Source organism: Magallana gigas, chromosome 4 (assembly GCF_963853765.1).
Source record: "Magallana gigas chromosome 4, xbMagGiga1.1, whole genome shotgun sequence".
Taxonomy (NCBI): domain Eukaryota; kingdom Metazoa; phylum Mollusca; class Bivalvia; order Ostreida; family Ostreidae; genus Magallana; species Magallana gigas.
The window spans coordinates 39,421,033-39,445,277 of record NC_088856.1 but is presented as its reverse complement, the minus strand read 5'-3'; the positions used below and the strand labels follow the sequence as shown (position 1 = coordinate 39,445,277).

The following is a 24,245-nucleotide window of genomic DNA, read 5'->3' as shown; positions in this document are numbered from 1 at the left end:
GGGTTTGTGTAGTCAAATATTGAAAGTATTGCCCCAGGTTTAAGCATTTTAGATTTTACCTGAAATCCGACGTTGTCAGGATTTATTGAGAACTGATCTTTGTCAAAATGGCGTTCGCACAATTTGGTGTATTGTGAGGGTTCAAACCCGTCTCTCTTCAACCCCAGAGTCCATATTTTTCTAAATTTTGGGTCTCTGGGAAATAGGTACATGCTTAGACCCTGACCAGACTTTATCGTACAATTAAGCGCGACACGCTGCACCATTGTAACGATCACATGCGCTTCCCTCGCTGTCGTCTGCGTATCTCGGTCAGATCGGAATGTCTCTGATGACGTCAATTTACGCAAGGGAAATAACACCTGCAGTATTACAGATCGATATGTCGTAGGATGATATTTTGAATAAAATCAATATGAATGTCAATGTAAAATAATTAAATGTGACTTATTATCTCATTTAAAACATAATAATAAAGTAATCAAATTAGAAAAAAACTATACCTACAAATTTTATTAAATTTGACCTTTAAGATTAGAGACTATTGCACAATGTCGAAGCATGGGTTATATACTTTTATGGAACTCTTGCCAACAAAAATTCAGAAAAGCGTTGTTTCATCATGTATTAATCATAATTGTATCTCCCTAACTCTTGATTAAATGCATTTCCATGTATTAAACAATATACATTTTAGCAATATGCTTATTCTAAATCGTTCTAAGTAGGATATACAAAAAAACATATTCAACAGATTTTATTTTCACTGGTTTTTATTATTTCTTTCCTTTTTCCATAGTCAAGGTAAATGACAGAACAATAGGGAAACCCCACCTACAATAAAGAGTTCGTTTTCCTGACTGTTTAGATGGAGATAAAAATTCATCCAGTCTGTCTTTGTCATTATCTACACAAAAAGAAAGTTTAAATTACAGTTTAACAGTATAAATTATTCGAATAAACATTTCATCAACACAACGCTCTTGGGTTGTTTTTTTCTGAATCACATTCTGTCTTTTATCAAGATCTGACTTCGGTTATTAAAAAAAATCGAACCTTTTTGGTTGGTATCGACGTCTCCCGATATCCCAGAAGCAATCAGTCCAAACAGCACAAAGAGACTCAGCTAATGATAAAAATACTAATTCAAAGCAGAGCAATACGGACCTCCAAATAGATAGAGGTAGGATCAGGTGCCTAGGAGAATTGAGCATCCTCTGCTGACCGGTCACAACAGCCGTGTGTTCATTGACGTAATCGGGAAAAAAATCGGAAAAATCCGTAAACAATTAGGTGATTAATTATGGTCTAACAAATAGTATGAAAAACGTCAGTCAGCATGCGACCCAGTGACAGATTGTTTTTGCTGATAAGGTCACTGTATCGACCATAGAACTTACGAAAAGATTACTTCAAGCGAGACTGTTGAAAGTCCTGTTTTATCAACTTGTTTGTCCGTAGCTTGCTTCGCCTTAGAAACTGTTCATTTGGTAAACATGCCCTTGCGTATCGAATCAACCGAGGGACAAAAACACCATATGCAGGTGATAAAGGTTTATTGTATCTTTCTAACAAAAAAAAACCCCGCAGTGTTACTGAATCTTGGTTAAAGAAATTTCTGTAGAAAATAGAAAAAAATGAGGGCGATTAAATAAAATAATAGATACGACTGCCATCGATCAATAGGGGAACGTATCTTGATTACAAACCGCGCTCTCCCGATCCCCCTTTTGGCATTTATTAAAGTAAATTGTATTTTTCTCATTCTTATGTTTTAGACAGAATCAAGCAATGTTATATATGTTCAATATTTCGTTTTGCTTAATCAATTCGTAAATCTGCTTTTTCATTGTTAGTTTGCAATTCAAAGGCAAACTGTAAAGAATCAACATGGGTTGGTGTTCAAAAAGGGGATTCAATATCAATAAAAATTAAACTGCTAATCAATCTATCTTCAAAAAACAAAACCAAATTTGAGAAGTACACGCATGCCAGATGTAAAGAATGAGATTATAGTCTACATGTAGAAGCAATGTACTATTTGACAATCCTTTGATTAAATGTTGATCCTTGACACTTAAAAAAGAAAAGAGTATTGATGCTTCAATATTTTTTTTACTAATGACTTAAAAATGTTTTACAGGAAGCTTTAATGAAGAAAATTTAAAATTCTGATTAGTTCTGAATACGGGTCATAGCATGTATATTGAAATATTAATGAGAATCAAACTGCCAAAAAATCAACCTTTTAGTGCCAAGTATAACTGTTATATGTACGCACGGCGACGGCGACATTATGTTTTGATTGACCCTTGTATTATGCATGTCTGATGGTTATGAAATAACATGCGTCGATATTTGATACATAACACGCATTGAAGCAAGAGTGGATTTTTTAAAGCATGCCATCTATTTAAAAAGCAACGATAATGTTTCATATTTAGGATCAATAATCAAGGCTATAGCTACAACCTGTCATGATTTTACTTTTCTTTCTGTATATTTCTTTACCACTCGTTGTGTAATACATTACTGTTGATAATGAATCAGAGTGCAAATACATGTGTATTAGTGCAGTCATGCATCGTATGGCCATTAAGAAGATACAGGGACAATTAATGTTTGATAAAGATTATTTAAACAATATGACGGTTTCTTGTATTTGTTGGCGAACATTTCATTTGAGTATTAAACCTGCGTTTAGAGACTTTTTTCTTCTTCTCTGAACCAACCTGCAACTTTTTGTAGTAGAAAATAAGAATGAAAAATAGCCAACACAAAAATTGGAAAAATGATTTTATTGTAAACAGATATATGTGGTGTGAAAATGAATCGTGTTGTCTTTCAATATCAAAAAATTCATACCAATTTACCAGACAAAACCATGACGGTATCAATGTTAATGAAATAAACAAATGCATAGATCCAAGACAACGGCGGATAAAACGTTGTTTCAGAAAAAAGGATGTTCAAGTTTTTTTATGTCCTAATTAGCATTGTTCAATTTATGTATAGGGGAAACTTTGTCTTTACAAGATACTTCTGCCTTAAACGTTTTGTAAAATGCACCTTTAACAAGAAGTATGAATGGTGTGTAAACTTCTTACTCCTCATATTGATGGCGTATGAAACATTATTCCAGAGAATTGGATTATCTAATCACCAATTACAATGCCCTGATTCGCCTTATGTACCCAGAAAACGTTGTCTTTGTACGACATTTTTTATTTAAACTTTTTACAAAATATAACTTTAAGTAGCAAGTTCTTTTATCAGTGTTTTTGTTCTTAGAGTGTATACGCATTAGGCTTTATTGGAAATCGATGTTTAAGACCATGGTTACTGTGGTTTCATCAATATTCGTTGAACTCCAATTTTCGTGGATGTCGTTAAGTTTATCCATAAAATTTAATGTTCATTGAAGTGCAAGTTCTACTAACAGGTGGTACTGATAGGATCAATGGCCACAAATTTACGTATCCTTGAAACTGTGATTTTCACTTTATCCACGAAAATTGATACCCTTGAATGAATGATAATAATGAAACCACAGTACATGTATAATCAATTTAATGAAGTATACACAGGTATCTACACGGAATACAATGTGGTTTGTTCTAACACTTCTGCTTATTTTTTCACCAAAGGCGTTAGACGTTATCGCTGAATTGGTGCAACTTTGACAACAATTTACTTCCAACCATTGCGTAGGACAGCAGTGAACGACCGGCTTCAAACCAAATGCGTCCAACGGACCTAAAAGTGTCTTTAGACCTAATGAGTATACACACTAAAGACAAACTGGAGAAGAAATTCGTTACCACGGCGTACATGACGCTGAAATGGCGGGACGAGTTCCTACCGTGGATAGAGACAGAGTTTCCCATTTACAGACTTACTTTTCCTGAAAACGAGTGTGGAAACCGAACTTTGTCTTAATGAATGTTTTCACGTCCTTAAAAAGCTAGGCGTCTCTTTTTATAACGTTGTATTGGCGATTGGTGGAACTGTTACTTGGAAACCTCATCAATAGTTTCAGTCGCATTGTTGTATTGACGTCACTTTTTTTCTTCCCGTTTAAAACACAGACGTGCAATATTGAGTTCACTTTGTGGTAACACTGAAGTACAGACTTAGAGATTATCAAGCGATAGTGTTGAAATGTGAAATTACAAAGTAATGAAGTTTGACAAATTACTTCAACTTCACAAAACATCGACAATTCGCGACCAAACCGTACCGTAGCATAAACCTTCAATCTTTGACGAAAACCTGACTTTCACGTTGAAAATCTCGTCTTGTGGATTTTTGGTGTTTGAATCACCCGCTTATACCAGAGAAGGGATGTCCTTCTATTTCACTGTGGCTCTAGGTTTCATTGTTTTCTTGACAATCATTAGTTCTGAGATACCTTCCAACTCGGACAAGCAACATGTCTCCATAGACACAGAAAGGTCTTAGTATATACTCGATTTTTCTCTTCTAAATATAGATGCGATGCCGACTGATAAAAATAGGGTATCCTATTTTGAGACACAGTCACAACATTATTGTGCAAGATTCAAAACTCAAGAAATGGTTGTAAAGGGGAAACCAATAAACCCTTTCATTTTTTCAGATATCTAAATTTTCAAAATACGTCAGTGGCTGCACAGTTAAACAGTGTGTTTAAATGATTAAAATGGCATTCTCCTGTTCTTGAATGTATAATTTGCATAGAAAACCACATGTGGAATCTCGTATTTATTGCTTTTGTGTCTTTTGGCAACAGGTTTTGGCTGAAATAGCCAGTTCAAGAAATGTTTACATTCTTATCCTTAAATGTAAAAGATGGCCGCACACCTTTTTTAGTTTAAGGATTATTGCACACTGTCTAAGCATGGGTTTTTTACTTTGATGGAATTGTTGCAAAAAATAGGGAAAGCAATATCTAATACATGTTAATTATACTTGTATCTCCCCCATCCTTAAATGGATGCATTTACATGTGTTATAAATATACAAGCACTCTGTTTAATTTTCAAAGGTTCTTAGAAGGATATTCAAAAACTAATGCTCCAAAGATTTTATTTTCACATGAGTTTTTACTTATTTCCTCTTTCCATTTTTTCTGGGGGAGTGGTAAGGATGATAGCTCCAATAACCATTGGAAGATCGTTTTCTTGACTGTTTAGCTCGGGATAAAAATTCATCCAGTCTGCGTTCGTAATCATCTACACAAAAAAGTTTAAATCATAGTTTGGCAGTATAAATGATTTAATTTAATGCTTCATTAATAAGTCTCTTGTTGTTTTTTTTTTGGTTTTTTTTTAATCACGTTCTTTCTTTTACAAAGATCTGACTGCAGTTGATAAAAAAAAAATTCAAACCTTTTTGGTAAGTATCGATGTCACCCGATATCCCATAAGCAATCAGTCCAAACAACGCAAAGAGAACAATCTAATGATAAAATACAGAGATACAGATAAAGCAAAATTCTTAACTTTACTTGTATACGAAATAGTTTTGCAGTCATCAACAGAGTAGAAATTGGCGAAGCAAAATATTTATGAAAAACAAATGTCTTATCAATTTTGAATTGCGCATAAAATGGTAGGAAATTTAATTTTTTTAACCCTACACGATCTGCTTGATTGGCGCTTAAAAATTATTAATAGCTTTGGTTGTACATTAATATAAGAAAGTCACTAGATGAAATATCGATGAAGCAGAGTTAAAAAAAGGTCTTTTTTTATCTTTTTAAAAAGATAAAATAAAAAATCTGCACTCAGCCCCCGAAAGTAGATAACACTGTAATACGAAGAAGAAATATTTTAACAATATACTTACGTATATTACCGAAGGAAAAAAAAATATTTTTACGAAATCGTAAACCTTTCAAACGGAATATATAACACTGTGCCGGATAATTATGCCAGTGCCAAGGTGGCACTTTTGCACCCGCTTAAGCTGCATATATCAAAAAATTCAAATATGCCATATGATAGACCATTGCTTAAAGAGTTAACAACCACCTTTGTTATCAGTGTATCTCACCTGTCAGGTAAGATAGTTACCTTTCAAAAAAAAATTCCTATAGGAAAATAATGTTTCCCATAGGAAAATCAATATTCCTATAGGTAATTTGAAATTTCCTATCGGAATACAAGAACTTCCTATAGGAATTTCAATTCCGATAGGATTTTATAAAATCCGATAGGAAAACTTAATATCCTATAGGAAAAACTACATGTCTGAATCAAATTCCTACAGGAATTACCATTCTCCTATAGGACATATAATTCCTACAGGACTTTTAAAAAATCCTATAGGATTGTCATTATTTCCTGTATGAGAGTCAATTCTCCTATGGGAATTATCATTTTCCGATAGGATATTAATTTTTAAAGGTAAATATATCACCTGTCAGGTGAAACACACTAAAAACAAGAGTGGTTATATACTCTCTAGACAATGGTGTTTCACCTCGGCACTGGCATAATTATCCGGCACAGAGTTATATACACATGATTTCCTTTTGAGCGAATATATCTAAAACATTAGAATTCAAGTACAAGACTTAATTGAAATGTAATTTTGTTGATTTCTTAAAGACATTGAGTATTTATGTAGAAAATGCATCAATCATTAAATTCCAAAATCAAATCTTAAATGTCATAGTAGCCATACAATAAAGTTATATAGTAGTTTTTGCTTTATTACAGTTTTACATACCAGGCTTTTATAATTGTTCATCCCCATCGTTGGTGATTGATGAATTCTTGTCCGGAAAAGCAGTTTCTGGAGCACAGGATCATAGGCATCTTGTATTTATATTATTCCTATAATTTCTTCTCTTGTTATGTTAACTCGTGTATTACGTAATACTTTTCCATGTATATAGAATTTCGATACATTGCTAGTTGCAACTTTAATGATTTTATGATCATGATCTCAAATCATTTTGTAAATTTAATCTCTTCAAAAAGCAAATGTTATAAAACTCAGATGGTATCACAAGAGAGCTTTGACCTCCGACATACTATAAAGGTATTAAACTGTCTACATAAATAGTGTATTCAATGCATGATTGTTTACTACAGTTTTATAGTTCTTAATATTTTTTTTTGCCTTTATATGAAGAAAAGTTGAATACAGGATCCTCAAATAATGAGTAAATTATGTAACAGATATGTCAGCAGCGGCATGTCTATGACATCTTTCTAACAAAAAAACTCAGTATTACTGAATATTGGTTTAAGAAAGTTCTGTTGAAAATGAATAATGAGGGCGATTAAATAAAATGATAAATACGTCCGTCATCGGTCAAAAGTGGAAAATTTCTCGTTTACAGACTAAACTCTCCCCATTCCCTTTTTTTGTATTTATTAAGGTACATTTTCTTTTACATGTGTCCTTCTGATGTTTTCGACGGAATCAAGCAATAATGATAGATGTGTTCAATAGTTTGTTTTGCTTGATAAATTCGTAAATCTGCATTCGCGGGTATGATAAGGCGACTCACAGCGATCAAATTCCTCTGATCGATATGACGTCATAATAAGCAGCATGATGTCATATTTTACTCAGAAACATGTCGATTTTACCCTTATCTCTGGTTTAAATTATAAAAACTACAGGCATAACATATCACTAAAAACTCTTCTAACTGAATATATCTTTGATTTGTCTCTGTTACGTATAATTATCATTGATGACGTCACAAGCATGTTAAATAGAGAATATCATGTCGGGAGACAAATCATCGGAATGCAGTGTAAACAATGCCGAAATACGACTTATTCAATACAAATACCTAAGATTTAGATGAGTGTCTGTTAGAATATAATCAGGATAATACAGGCATGGATATTTTGTTTAATCAGCGAGTGTTATAAGGTAAGTGGATCAACATTTATATGGCTTGACCAGCCTTTCCTCTGTCAGTGTGTACAAAAAATGGAAAAAGTGTAACACTACCCCGGATATTAGGAAAGATGATTTTGGTAAATATCAACGGTATATGACCTAAACTACCTGAACAGTGCTGCTAGAATCCTGTGCTTTGTTGTTTTAAATGAAAATTACGTAGTATTTTCTATGAAATTTTAGAAGTTGAGAGGGTTTTTGATAAAAATTTACAATATTTATTTTATGCGATGTACAATAGGATTCTAGCAGTAATACTAAGAAACATGAACTAATTGCCGATCGAATTATTGTAGCAAACATACGAATGAACTTCGGGGTAGTGTTACACTTTTTGATTTTTTGTTAAGGTAAAAAAGTGATCTATTTTTAACTGTCACGTGATACCATGGCAGGGCAGCTTCAAAGATCGAGTCGATTCCGAAGTTGAAAAATAATATTTTGGTGAACACATTCACTTGGTATTAATATTCCGCGCTGTTTTCATAAAAATAAACATTTTTTAAATTGATCATAATTTTGACGGTCATTAAACTCGGAGTTGCCTTAACCTAACCGCGTTATCATTGTTATTTTGTAATTCAAAGCCAAACTGTAAAAAAGGAACATGGGTTGGTGTTAATAGACGCTTCTGGCTTGTTTCATTATGCTGCAATATCAATTAAAATCGAACTGCTAATCAATTTATCTTATACAATACAATAATGTCAGATGTTAAGATTGAGATTATAGTATACATGTAGAACCAAAGTACAAATTGACAATCTTGACAATCCTTTGATTAAATGTTGATCCTTCGTAATTAAAAAAGTACATGTAAAAAAGTGTATTGATGTTTATCGTGATAAAAGTTTATTGATGTGTCGACTGCAAAGACTTACACAAACTTCTAGTTTGCATTATGGCTGATCACGAACTAAAGAGGTGTTTTGGTACATGTACTTTGCTGAATCAATAAACATATTTTAATAAATCTCATGACACAGCTTGAAATATATTTAACAATATCCTTTTTTATCACAAAAATATGTATAAACTATAACGAGCGCGAATCTCCGGCCCAAAGAGTAGGCAAGTGAGCTCTTAGCGCTAGAGTGCGGGAAATAAAACGACCCAAACTTACATATTCATATAGAAAATATTTTGGCAGCATCCTAGCATGCCCTCTTGTTCCCGTAGAGCTATGCAGACAATGGCCGACTTTTCATTCGGAATATACAGTTTGTGAGGTTTGTGGACTTGTAATTAGTAATGTCCCTTTGGTGAGAACCATGAAAGCTATTTCACATTTCTATTTCTTCATATAACGTCAAGAAATATATGAAATAAATAAAAGTTTACATGTGACATTACAGTGTTCTTCACAATGAATGTATAAGTGAATCAATCATCTGTTCTGTGTGTGATGTGTAGTATGTGCAGTTCTTGCTGCGTTCGCCCCAATTATTGCAAAATTCAACCCATGAATACCTTTTTTTCTTTGTAAATAATTTATTTCGGGAGAAACATCGAAAAAACATGGTCATTATGAAAAATGTTTTAGATAATAATTAAAAAAAAATATTTTATTTGCAATAAATTGTTTGATTGAACTAAAAATGATATATTACTGCTCAAAAACCCTTCAATGGTCTCAATCAATACTAAAATTGTGAGGGGGTGGGGGGTAGGCTTCAGATGCTTATTTTTTTATATCTTTTCATTGAAAAAATAACTTTTAACTTCACAATGGCAGATTGTAGCCTTGGTAATTGAATCTAGATATGAAATATTGTTCTTGCAAAAATGCCTTGCTATTGTTTACATGCATGTGAAGTATCAAAATAACAACACCTGTTACATCATCATCCGAGATGCATAATAAATGGGTCCATCAGAAAGTAATATCGAATTGTAATTCAATATTTAGCATTGCAAATTGACAATTTACGCAGTTTGGTATTTATTGATATTTCCGTATACGGACTCACTTCCAGGATAAATTATATATGATATATGTATCATCCTGTGCTACAGAACCTGCTCTCGGGAGACAAGATATGGTCATTTGGTCAATCACCAACTATGGGTATCAACAATCATAAACTTTTTGTGAGTAAAGATTACAACTTTAATTGCTTATGTCAATCGTAAGAATCTTTGGTTTTTTATATATATATAATTACCGTCGCATACATCATTACCTAATGTAGCGTGACGGTAACGGGTTGGGCTTCAAAACGCAATAATTTTATGGGCGAGAGTTCAGAACCAGTTGTCGGCACTTGTAAGATTTTCGTTGAAAACATCTGCCGTGCTCAATTTTGGCACAGTATGCTTACGCTATATACACCATTTGTTTACTAGGCGAAAATAGGTGAGTATTGAATATATAACGAGAAACTGACAGGAGGCATTATTATGAAATACAACTACTATTGAAGCAATTATTACAGTAGTAGTTCGAGATGTTTTTATTATAATATTTACTTTACAGACACCATTGAAGTACAACTACTATTGAAATGCATTAAAAACCTGCATATAAAATTGTTTTCATCTAACGAACAATTTCAAATACACAATAAAGGTATTATAGACTTGTGTATTTTGCGATAATAATAATCGAGAGTATAAAATCAATGTACTTATGTTAGGATTTTTACTAGTATTCTAATAATGGTTATGGGTAGAATTAATTCTAAGAATCACGGCATATCTACTATTGAAATTATACAATAGTTTTTTTTTTTAAATAGTTGGGTTTAAATTTTATTATACATATCACATTTATGATAAATTATTTCCATAAGTAGGTTGTGGATATATTCCACTGGCAAATTATAGTTCAATATTATTTATAGATAAATATTATTAAATATCACTATTGAGATAAATTATTTCAATATTGGTTGAAAATGTATTTCATTATCAAAATCACTTTGCATCCACTATTGAAATAAATTATTCCAATAATGATTTGGAATGCGTTTCATTTCAACCATTTTTGAAATAAATTATTTCGATAGTGGTTAAGGGTGCGTTTTCTTACAACCACTGTTGAAATAAAGTATTTCAATAGTATTTCAATAGTGGTTTGGATGCATTTCAGTTTGTGTATTTTATTATGTCTGTGTGTAACATTTTCCGTTCCAGTAAGGCAATTTCTAAATAGAAGAAGTATGTCTTATGAGATGATGAATTCCTTTTTAATAATGATATTTTTTGATTTACCTTTTTATGGTCATGTTTCCCATACCACCTGTCATCTGGAACCGAAAGTGTTATTCGTAGACGGAATATTAGGCATAAAAATGTCATGCATCCCTACCGCTATTGAAATATTTTATTTCAACAGTGGTTGTAATGAAACGCCTCCCTAACCACTATTGATATCATTTATTTCAATAGTGGTTACAATAAAATGCATTCCTAACCACTATTGAAATAATTCATTTCAATAGTGTATATAATGGATTGCATACCTGACCACTATTGAAATAATTTATTTTTATTTTGAAAATTGGTTTTGATAATGAAATACATCCTAAATTCTAATTTAAAAAATATATCTCAATAGTGATATTTATAATAACATTAATTTTTATAAAAAAATATTGAACAATTCTTTACAAATTGAGACTATTAATGAAATTCATCCTTCACTTTTATCATATACGATATGTATAATGAAATTTATTCCCAACTACTATTAAAAAAAATTACCGCTGAATTTTATTGGTATTCTTATAATGAAATACATCCATAACCACCATTTAAGTAATGTTTTTCAATACAGATAACTATAATGAAATACATTATAAAATATTTTAATGGTGTTTGTATTTCAACAATGATATACAATTTCTCTCTTTCCAAATGTGTTGGAATAGTGATTACAAAGTAATATTTATAAAGAAATTAATTCCCAACTAAGATTAAAAAAAACGTGTAATAGTAGTTGTTATTCATTAGTGTCTGTAATGTGATTCTTAATATAATGAAATAAATCCACAACTACTATTAAAATAATTACTTCAAATGTGGTTGTATTTCAATGGTGGTTGCAAAATGATTATTCTAATGAAATACACTCCTAACCACTATTGAAATGATTTATTTCAATAGTGGTTTTATTTCAGTGGTGGTTCCAACAAACGCTGCTTCATCGACATTCGCTTTTTTTCACTTTTACATTATTCTACAACCAAATTTATTAATTTAATAAGTTTAAACGTACTATATTTGGCGTGTTCGATATTTTGCGGAAATTATTTTTTTGAACACGTTGGTGAGGATTTGAATTAGCGCATTCCTGAATTGGACTATTTGTATACATATATATTTGGCATTTTGCGATTTACTTGATTTAGCGGAAGCCACATTCCACCAAAAGCGCTAAATAGAATACACAGCCAAATGTAGTCATTTACAGTAAAGCAGACCATGTAGGGTTAACTAATTTAAATTTCCTACCATCTTATGCACAACCTAAAATTTAAAAAGACACTTATGCATAAAAAACTTTTTATTTATTTGTATTTAAAATGTTTGCCAAGTTCTACAATGTTGATGACTGTGCTTTTATTTCTTATAAAGGTATTTATCTTGTTTTAACTGAAGTTCTGTATTTCATCATTAGATTGCTCTATTTGTGATGTTTGAACTGATTGCTTATGGGATATCGAGTGACGTCAATACTAACCAAAAAGGTTTGATTTTTTTATCAACTGAAATCATCTTAGATCTTAGTAAAAGGCAGACTGTGAGTCAGAAATAAACCAAACGACTTTTGATAATAAAACGCTCAATCAAATAATTGATACTGTTCAACTTTGACTTTAACTTTCTTTTGTGTAGATGTTGGCAAAGACAGACTGGGTGAATGTTTATATCGATCAGAACAGAAAAGAGAAGGATCGCCTTTTGATTGGTGGCGTCATGAATATGGTTCCCTCACAAGAGGTTGACAGAGGAAATGATTATGATGATGTCTTTCTCTAAACTAATGTGTAATTGTTCATAAAATTAGATAGTCGAGTTTTCGATGGGTATGTTATGAAGTATGAACAGCAAATTGTTTCCCAAAATATGTGGAAAATTCACACGGAGTAATGAATCAGATGACCTTCGCTCATCAATATCATTGAACTCAGTATTATAGGCCTCTTTAATTCATTGGTTGGCTGGCTGGTTGGTTGTTTGAATAGTTAGTTGATTTGGGGGGGATTTGTTGGGGGGGGGGGGAGGTAAATTAACATGATGTGATGGCGCGACAATGCTATGACGATAGGATAATAAGATGATGGTATGAGAGCGATGGTGCAATAGCGATGACGCGATGGTGCAATGCGATAATGTGATTGATGCTATATCGGTTCATCTCAGTTATTAATAGAAATTTATATTTTATTTATATAGGATGGCACAATTAGCTACCCAAAAAACAATTCCACATCGTGGTCCTGAAAAAGTATCTACAGACAGCGACTGTATACGGAAACTGATAGAACATACAAAAAATGCATTTCTAAGTGATAAATAATATACATTATATGTGATTTAAACTACTTGCAATTGCCTAAGATAGTGAATGCATTATATAAATATTCAATGAAAATAAAAAAAACTGGCTATCACTGAAACGCCGAATGAAAATATTTTCTGAGGTGAGCATAATTAAAAGATTCTAAAGTTGGGTAACATATTAAAAATAGAGATAGATCGATCATTCCAGAAAAGTGCGCCGTGAACTGTAAAAGATCTTCTTAAATATTATGTCTTTGCTCTTGGAATGTATAAAGCATTACTATTTCGCGTTAATATGGTTGATCTTGTGTTTATTCTTCTGTAAACAAAGTAAATTGCAGGAGGCATCCAATTCAGTAGTTGTAGCATTTCTGACATAGATGAATAAAAATGTTTGTTTAAAAACACCCCATAGCGGCTCGCTTTTGAAGTTAACATTATTTATTAAGACCATTTTTGTTCTTCATGTTTAGTGAAGCAGTAATCAAAATGTGGAAAAAACAATGGTATTAAAAATAAGTTCTCTGTTATATCATCATCGCACGATCGACTGTTTTGCACAGGTGCCTTTAAAAAGAAAAACCGCATCAGGCAGTAATTAAAGGAATATATTTTATATGTAAAATTGACCATACTCGGTTGGTAATCTTGACTATCTAATCATAATTATTATAAGTGTCTTTCTTTCTAGAATAAAATTATTTTAAATAGCTAATTATAGGTATAAAAAGGGTAATCAAACGGATTATCAACTGCTGCTAAACCAATCAGATTTCAGTTTTTAACATGAAAGTATACTATATAGATATACTCTCCTTGGCATTTATGTTTAGAGTCGTGAAGTGTCTCAGCAATCACATGGCACAGCTGTTACAAATCAAAATACGGATGTAAAGAAATGTATGTTTCCAATATTTTATATGTTTTTTATCCCTCATATTTCAACTATTTCTTGCATAGTCATATGGATTGTTGGTCACCAATGTCACTCTGACTTACATATACTTGTAAATATATTTACCGTATACTTGCACTATTCATTTTAATATTGCAATTGACTGACGTTTTCATACTAATTGTTAGACCAATATTAATCACCCAATTGTCTACGGACTTTTCCGGGTTTTCCCCCGACAAAGAGCACACGGCGGGTGAGACCAGTCAGCAGAGGATGCTCACTCCTCCTAGGCACCTGATCCTACCTCTATCTATTTGGAGGTCCGTGTTACTCTGTTTTGAATTTCTATTTCGTTTTATGGATTTTTAAGATGTTTGACGGTTTGTTATTCTCATTTTTTCATTATAGCTCTGTTTGTTGTTCATCTTTTAACCAATCTATTTTAAAGATTATTTAAGCAAATTATTCAAATTCAAATAAAACTTGTCAAATATTAGGCAAGTTCTTAATCCTGGTATGGCCCAGTAAGCCTGGCCTGGTCTCAAAGTTGGAGTGGCTTCACTTTTAACTTAAAATTGGCTTTGCCCCAGAAAATCGCTGGTCCTTAAAAAATAATTAACTTGGCCTCATAAATCTATTTAATAACATATTGATTCCAAACATCACACCATCATTTTTCTTTGTTTGTAGATAAAAGACCAATGTGAGGGGATTTCAAACTATGCCCCTCCGTGCGCACGTATTTTTATGACGCAATGCGGAAGTAGATAGGCCTCCATAGTTCCTGAATTAAGTGATTAGGACTAAGTGATTTATAAAAAAAAACATCAAAATTTTTAAAATTAAAAGTAACAAATTTGAAAAATTTCACTCTGCGGGTAGGAAATTGCTGTTTTCGTCAAATCTTTAAAAACTTAAGCTGTGGAATGGTATCACCAAGCATTTGTATTAGGATATTTTAGAATATTGCAAAGCGGGAGGGCTGAAAGGAAAAGGAAATGAACGATTGTGTCTTGACAGTAACTCAGTTCTAAAAGTTCTAAAAGCATGGACATTCAGTTTGAAATGCAAAGTTTGTTAAGTCAAAGATACACACTTAACACACTTTAATGTTTAGAGAAATTTGTATGGCTCACAATATTACGACTTCGTCTTAATAGTTACGTGTAGCAGACAGCAGCTGGAACACTGAATACTTTGGACGAAATCTACATATTAAATTTTGAAAATGTTCTACATGATCCGGATTAGCGAGTCGTCCACCTGGAATTCCACAATATTCAACACTAATGTTTTCAATTCCAAAATTCTTAAATTTCACATCTGAATCGATATATTGTTTCAGTTTTACGATATGCGAACTCCCCAAAAGCACAACATCCGCCATGATATTTTTAGAACGCTATTTCCATCTATTTTTAGCTATTCTGATAGACAACGCACACATGACATTGGACGATTCGGAATAGATCTCAGAATAAAACTTCCAATATCTTTTTTAGTTAACAAAGAACTGTAGATAGCTCTGGCCCTGCATAGCTGCGTTTACTATACTCAGAGACATACATGTATAAGTCGTTCTTTACTCTTAACTTATGAACACATTACGTAACAACCCACGCTATCTTTTAAATCCGATAACCAACGTTAATATATGTTTTTCGGCATCTAACTGAAGTATCTGATAAGTGCACTTACACTAATATTGCCGGCTTAAATTCCACAAGCAACTTCCTTGTATTATTTACAGATTGAAAATCTTTTTAAACTTTTATTTCGGGTGCGTTGTTTTGATTCAAGCTGCCACACCTAGCGCTGAAATGGGCAGACAACTCTACCCGTAAAAATTACTACACCAATGCCACCTACCGGTTAAAAAGGTTAAAGGGAGATAATTCGCGATTGCCAAAAATGCATTTATTTGCATAAATGTAATTTTAATTACTTGGTGCGTCAAGCACCAAATTTTGTCATGAAGGTTCTTTGAACATTACTTGAAAAAAAAGATATCGTTGGCCATTTAAGGTTTGGTCATTTTCAAGATGGCCACCTCTTATTTATAAATGGCATTTTTTTTCATAATGTTTTCAGATACTTCAAATATTTCTGGGTAATGTTTTTATTTTCTGTGGAATAAGAATGTGTTGTATTATACAATATGTGTTTCATTCAATATATGAATACTCTGCGCATGCGTTGAAAGACAAGCTGCATTTTTAACGTACATGATCAATGCAGTCATTGCAGAAACAATTTGAGCCGGTTCGGCCCATTTCCGTAGGGGTGTGCACGTTTAAGAAATAATGAAAGGGCTTCTTGTTTTGCACTAACCGCACGTATGCAGTGCGTAAAGATGATTCAACATAACATTCCAAAATGCTTGTATTGGTATGTATATTTTCATTTCATAAAAATGAACCTAACAAAGACATCTTGAATTGTTTCATTACTAGAAGATGTGTTAATAAAATGGTTCCAATACATGGTAATTAAACTAAATTTTTCAACAATACACGGCCGTCCTAAAAAGCATAATGTGTATTACTGACATACAAATGTACGCTGGCAATTTAAAGTATAGGATTTTTTCCAATGGTACGATTTCTTTTATACTGATTTTCGATGAAGATTATATAATTATTGTGGAGATAATTTCCAAATAGTGAACTTAATATTCGTCAATATTAGTAATTGGATCAAAGGCCGTTAAATCTTAGTTATGACTTGCCCACGTTTCACGTGTTTAACTATTTGCCTAACATCAACAAACGGAAATATCAAACAGACTTCATCATATCTACTAACAAAATTATATATTGTTGTTAACAAATTTAAAACGATTAAAGTGATCTAATACTCCCACTCCCATGCAATAATCAAATGTAACCAATGAGAGAAGACAAGATGAAACTCAATGTCAAATATCTGTTACCGATTTATTCTCTTTGGAAAAATATTTCTCCTTTAATAAGTAGTAACTAATAACTGTTAAACCATAGAGGAATGTGTGATCTGCGCATAAGAAGTGTTTGATACAATATTTCTTTTTTCTAACAAACAAACGATCAATTTTATTTAAAAAACTCCAAAACAAACTACACATTCATTCTATACCTGCAATATTGCCTTTTTGATCTGTGTCATCGTTGTAGGTTCATAATCTTACTTTTTGTGATAAGAAAATCTTAACATTATATGGTATTTTTTTTCAATGAATGCTGCTGATATCATAGAATCCATAACTCGGTTTACAAAATCGAATACATTATTAGTAGAGTATACTTATCAGAAAAAAAATACACCTAAAAAGAACGAAGCAATCTTTTAAAACAAAGTTCACAGATCCATGTTAAAAATGTATCAGATGGGTGCTGGCACGATATAGAACCCCTCGCTGATCAATGTTTTCATTCAAGCATGTAGGTCAAACAGTCCTCTCTCTCTCTCTCTCTCTCTCTCTCTCTCTCTCTCTCTCTCTCTCTCTCTCTCTCTCTCTCTCTCTCTCTCTCTCTCTCTCTCGTTTATGGAACAAATCTACTCAAAGTATGAAATAAATTGTTTTTATAAGCGGCATATTTGGAAGAATATTTTGCATTGTTTCGTCTCATTTTGATTTTGTCTTTCTGATCAATGAGTTGAATCTAGCATTTGAATTTCTGCATTATTCATCTCAAATGAAAAGATTTTTCCAGTTGTCAATCATCGATAAACATTAGTGACGCAGAAACTTAAAATTAAACTTTGATTAATTACACTCATGCAGTATCTCTCATTCAAACCTTATTATCAATCATTTCTAACATTCAATAGTCCTATTCAAGAATATTTAAACATTAGGCTCAAATTGTTTCAAAATTACACATGAATAGTTATCCTACCGTTCGATGTTTGCTTAAAGTTATTGATGTCTGTACATTGAGATGCGTTGGCGTTTATTTCACTAATTGGTATGATTATAGGCCATTCATCTTCTCGATTAGAGCATTTTTGTTTTCTTTTGTTTCCAAAGTTAGTTTACAAACATTTTGCACTATATATTGGAAATTGATGATAAAGCCGATGGTTGATACAGTCTGTAAACATGTTTATACAGTTATCTACACGGGAGTACATTGTTCTGTTAATGTGTTCACAAAATGAGTTTGGCCTCATTACTGAAGTGGTAAAATATAGGACAAAATATTACGACAGAAGCCTGAGACCGGCTTCAAACGAAATTCATCCGCCGGACCACCAAGTATCCTTTGAATTGATAAGTATAAACAAGCTAGATGAACTGGAGGAAAACTCGTCACCACGGCATACCTAACGCTAAAATGAAAGGACGAGTTCCTCACGTTGAACACGGTAGATTTTCTAATGTGCAAGTTAACCTTCCGAAACACGCGGTGTGAACGCACTTTGTCCTAAGAATGGTTTTACCGAGTTCAAAGAGCTAGGCGGCTCTTTTTATAAAGTTTTACCGACGTTTAATGGAACAGTTACTTGGAAAGCGTATCAATGTTCTATTGACGTCACATATTTTGCATTTGATGAACATATATGCGATATTCAGTTTACTTTGTGGTCACACTATACATACCAGTTTGCTTTGCGTTCATCAAGCGATAGTGTTGAAATGATTAATATCAAAGCCACTAACGTTTGACTGTTGGATGTACATATACTTTTCAACACTTTTTAGGATAGAAAGTTGATACATATCAGGGCCTAGCTGTATTTTTTGCCATCGATGTTTTAAAGAAGAATAAAATAAAATACGGCCATATCCAGAACATAAAACCTGTTTTGATACTTGTATTTCATTTTACTTGTAATTTGTATCTGATACATGTATAAGTACTCTGAACGAATTTGTTGTATTCACGACAAACACCTTTAGGTATGGTAAAGGCTCACTGTATACATAAGTTATCTATCTAACATGTAAAAGCTCTAAAAAAAAAACAGAAGTAAGGTACTTTTTATCTTTCAGCGAGTAAAAGCAAATCGTCGAATGTCCGGTTTCCCATCATAATATGATGTAGATTACAAATGATATTTATCTAATATTTAAATACTAGTACATTAAATTACACAAGCACAATAAGGTACATTTTGTTCTCCATCAGCTGGTTAATGCAAATTATCCAATGTCCAGTTTCTCATCATTAAATGATGTAGTTAACTTGATGTACATTTCATTATCTTACTCATCTATACTACGCGCTCATGTACTGGTATCTTTTTAAAAAAGTATCGAAGATGACGTCATGTCTGAAACACAAACAAGAAAATCAAGTGAAAATTCACCGTGTAGAATAAAAAAGTATACAAAAATGCTATATTCTGTAAAAAGTGATCTACTCTCTGTCATTGTTGATAAATTATGATATTAGGTAAAAACGCAAGAGATTAATGTCGAAATATCCTCCATAGTCGTGGCTTAAAGATATATAAATGCCGACGTTGCATAAAAATATGAATTTCTGCAAGAATATCATTGAAATCAATTGAAACAATACCACTTTGTTTCATAAATAATTATGTTATTATACGTCTATCATAAAGATATAGAAGTTTTTAATAAATAACAACTGGTATCTAGGTTTTTTTATATTAGTCCTTTTATTGTTTTTAAAGCATTCTTATCTAGATGCGGCAGGAAGACGTTGATGTTCATAAATAGATCAACGGCGTTTGTATTTCAAGCGTCCAAATTAAAATCTAGCAGATCCCTCTGCAAAAATATAATTGCAAGATCTTCGTTGTTAAAGCGTTTGATTTTCAAGCGTCCAAACAATTATGTTGAAGATTCGCTATCTGCGAAATTATGATTATAAAGGTTGAAGCAGAGTTATTGTTACTATCTACAATAATTATATGATAACTGAAAAAAACTCCCCCGATGACATTTTTTGGTGGTATCCATTGTAGCAATTTATTACTGGTTTTGTCGATGATAAAGAATGACACAATAAATTAGTGATGTAAGTGGCAACATTTTATATCTAAGTATATGAAATTTGAAATTTAACCATGTTCAGAGTCAGTTGCTATGGCAACAAAAACCAACATAAAGGGTTACTGTATAGACCAATGTGTTTTTAGGGATTGAATGGGGTTTTAGCTTGCCTTGACCCAAATGTTACGTTTTAATTTTAACATAGATTTTGATGTCAATAGAAACTGATATCGTGATCTTTATTGTAAAAAGTTTTGCTTTTGAATGATGATGATTAGATAATAAGGAAGTTCTCGTTGTTATGGTAAGGAAGTTCTCGGGAGTTCCCCATTCCTATATTGATAAGGTGGTTTATGCGTGTGCTTTGTCAGGATATTTGTTGACTTTAAAACATATTTCCGATAAACGCAAAGTGATGAAGGAAAAAGCAAATGGATTGCCATGCTTATTTAAAATTCAAAGTAAATGTGCCTCTTTTTTATCAAATGAAACAACTGAATCCAAAAAAAAAATACTTTGGCATCATACAAAGTTTTATTGTTCGGAAACATCACATTGATGAGGTTTTCCTGTTCAATTGTTTTCTCAAAGTGGAAAATAAGCATCCTCTTTATATACAAAATGAGAATTTACTTCGAAGACCCGGTTTCCAGGAGCATTATGTTGTTTGTCATTGATTTTGCGAAGTTTTGAATTTATCATATTGTCTGCCATTCTAAAATATTAATACTATGCGTCTTTCATGTCGAAGCTGCATAAAATAAAATGAACATTATCTAATATCCATCTCTGGAATAGGCAACTAACTAGTTCATGTATTTATGACTTTGTACAACAACAATGCAAAATTCATTATTATGCAAAGCTTTTTTCGCAAATTGTTTCGGTCTTGTCTATTTACCGGTTAACAATTTTTTTTATACATAGAGGATATAATCTTATGTCTCAAGGACTGTTTATGTCTAAAAACAATATTATCTGGAATGTTTTTCATTCAGGAAATCAAAATGCTGTTTAATTTATTTTGACAATCAAAAACAATTGAAAAATGTGGGATTTTTTCTATCATTCGCGATTTTTTTCTTTTTTTTGCTAAAGAAAACACAATTGAAATAATTTGTAGATGCATATCAAGATTTTTTTTCAAAAATTAAGAAAATATTATAAAAAAAAAAAGAAACAACGAACAATCCTGACCTAGATACTTTAACGCAATTCTGTAGTGAGTTTAACTTATCAAGTAATTTATAACCGGTAAAGATCCATAATGATTTAAGTTTGCCAACAGAAAATATTTGATCTTATTTTTAAAATTATCATACTTCATTTCCGTCCCTTATACGTTAAATGTTAATGAAGTCTTTATATTTTGCTAACAAGTAAACATTAAGAAATTCATGCAGAATTTGCCTTTATATATGTTTTTATATATCTGTGCATTCAATGCTGAGGGAATGTGCCCTATCTTCAATATTATAACGTTAAAAAAAAAATTCAATATTGTTATAAAATTTACATCAATAATTTTCCACTCTGCATTAATTGATCAGAGTTAAAGATATTAGTTGAAGTTAAAGTTCATTAATTGATCAGAGTAAAAGATATATTCTCTATGGACGAAAGAGTAATCACGATCAGACAATTCATTAAAATACATGTATATGCTTTAAAAAGAGCCATTTAGATAATCAATAAATGCATAACCGTCCTCTTTTGTTTGCAGAGTTCACAACTATTAAACACTTAAAACACATTTATTTAGCCAGATTATACCAGCTGACCAGTTGTATTGAGAGTCAACCTGCTAGGGGCACAGTGTGTTGTGATCCTCTTGGTTCTCTATTTACCACCATCGTTAGGTTTCACAGCAGAAGTGGTCAAGAATTTGACAAAACTCATATTTGACACAAACGCTTACGACAGCAGCCTTAGACCGGCTTCAAATCAAATGTATCCGACGGACCTGAAAGTGTCGTTCGACCTAATAAGCATAAACATGATAGACGAGTTGGAGGAGAAACTCGTTACCACGACGTACCTGACCCTTCAACGGAAGGACGAGTTCCTCACCTGGGACACCGCGGGATTTCGGGTAAAAAAAATTCCGTTGCCACAGAACGCAGTGTGGAAGCCGGACTTTGTCCTAAAGAATGGTTTTACCGAGTTCAGAGAATTAGGTGGCCCTTTTTATTACGTTGTACTAGCATTCGATGGAACTATTATTTGGAAACCGTATCAAGTGTTTGAGTCACAATGTTCCATTGACGTCACTTACTTTCCATTTGATAGGCAGATGTGCAATATTCAGTTCACTCTTTGGTCACATTATACATACCAGGTTACTTTGAGTTCATTAAGTGAAAATGTGAGAATGGGCAACTACAAAGCAAATAAAGCTTGGGAAATCACGTCAACTTCACAACACATCGACAATTCTGGGTCCAAAAGTATCATAACATATACCCTGAATTTGAAGCGAAAACATGGTTTTTACGTCGAAAATCTTGTCACACCGATTCTGTTTCTAGGTGTATTGAACATTCTAGTTTTCATTATTCCAGCCGATGCCGGAGAGAAGATGTCCTACTGTATCACTGTGGCTTTGGGATTCATTGTCTTCTTGACAATCATTAGCTCTGAACTACCGGCCAATTCGGACAGCACGTCGTACCTTTCAAAATACCTACAGATTCAAATCTTTATGGGAGGAATAACACTCGTCATTTCTGCAATACAACTGTGGCTTTGCCACAAATCTGAGGAGCAGAAGGTCTACACACCTTTAAAAATTCTAGTTAAAGTTGCATTGTGCAAAACACTTAAAGTCAAAGTGTGTTGTGACGACAGAATTCCCCAAGCCAATGAACGGAACAATAAGAATAATAACGCGGAAAAATTTGATGATCCAATTTCCTGGAACGATGTTTCGTCTGCCATTGATTTTGCAATGTTTTTGATTTATGTTTTCGTTTATTTTATAAGCACTAGTACCATTATGGCTTTTCTAAAGAATCGGTAACAAATATACTTCGTCTCTGTCATAATCGTTTTTAGATTTCTTGTATTTTGAATGTTTACAATGCTTTTTGACGTCATCATTGTTAAATTAAGACATTATCCAAAGGTTTTGTTCATCAAATCGATCATGTTTTCTTCTTATTTTTTTTTTCTCAAAGTGGAAACAAATTCTTTATAAACAACTGATTTATTAACTGTATGATTCGGTTTCCTGGAAGTTAATTTTGCGATTTTTTGATTTTGATACTCGGCTGTATAAGAACTGCTGAAATTATAACTTTTCTAAAGAATTTTGTAATTGGTGACTTATTAGTACAATATATATATATAAGTATTCATATATAAGTATTTATGAATTTGTATAACAACAATGCAAAACTGTATTGCTTAAAAAACTTTTTTTGGTCATATTGCCGGTTTAAACTTTTTTAACTACACGTTATCAATACTTGATTTAGAGAAATAATTTCATATTTCTTCAAACAATATTATCATTTTTTATGTCCCGGATAATGGCGACGTCGTGGTTTCTATCTATTCAATTCTATTTAACAACTAAACATGGACAATCGATGAAGAAATAGATAAGTAGTTAAATTTAACAGTGAATTAGGTGGATGTCTTTACGGCGGAAATTTGCGAGAAAAAAATATAACGTTCACATTGTTTTCAAATAGAATGTATGTGTACAGCAAAATATCCTGCAAATAATGTGTACAATGAATGAACTAATAATTCAGTGATGAACAGATCAAGCAATCATACCAGCTGAAGAATATATACCACAACATATTTGGTTTGTCAAATCTTTAATTTTTATTCTAAAACCATCGGGCTCTGGCGTATCACAGCGCCGGACTTTAGCAGATTTAGCGGACTGTTGCGTTTCAAATCATCGGGTTTTAGTGCAGACTAAAAGACTTTGGCGTGACCATTGCACTTTCGAGTCCTTCATATATATGATATGCT

At 32.4% G+C, this 24,245-nt stretch overlaps 1 protein-coding gene and 1 long non-coding RNA gene across 2 annotated transcripts in view; one reads left to right on the top strand and one right to left on the bottom strand.

Moving 5' to 3' along the window:
• Positions 1–24,245, bottom strand: part of LOC105342112 (dynein regulatory complex protein 11) — a 274,235-nt gene that overhangs the window by 160,483 nt on the left and 89,507 nt on the right. The window lies entirely within an intron of this gene.
• Positions 9,855–12,930, top strand: LOC136274285 (uncharacterized). Its single transcript, XR_010712563.1, has 3 exons — positions 9,855–9,999; positions 12,530–12,599; positions 12,748–12,930. It is a non-coding gene; the product is annotated as an uncharacterized lncRNA (long non-coding RNA).